Genomic DNA, 447 nt, shown 5'->3' on the forward strand with positions numbered 1-447 from the left:
CTGGTTTGGATTGCACCAGCATCTCTTTTCTAAGTTTTTTCAGTTCTTAAATTCATCAATCAATCCTTTTATTTATGTGATAGGCCTCAATTTAAAATGAACATTTACCTTAAATTAAAGGTATCTTATATTATTAGATATCTTATTATAAAACATGCTTTAGTTAAGGAGTTATTGATACTTCAAGTGCAAAATGATGATATAAAACCATGATAAAAATGCACTTTTAAGTACTAATCAATCATATCTAGTATTTGCCTATTTATGGTTTTGTTTTTATTTTTGTATTTTGAGTTTAATGATATATAAGAACTTCACAAATATCTTAGGACTAACTTCATTTAAGAAAAATCGTTTACCAATTAGTATTTAAAAATGCATTTTTATCAAGGTTTTATATCATAATTTTACATTTGAAGTATCAATAACTCCTTAACTAAAGCATGT

Source organism: Populus euphratica, unplaced genomic scaffold (assembly GCF_000495115.2).
Source record: "Populus euphratica unplaced genomic scaffold, PopEup_1.0 scaffold733.1, whole genome shotgun sequence".
Taxonomy (NCBI): domain Eukaryota; kingdom Viridiplantae; phylum Streptophyta; class Magnoliopsida; order Malpighiales; family Salicaceae; genus Populus; species Populus euphratica.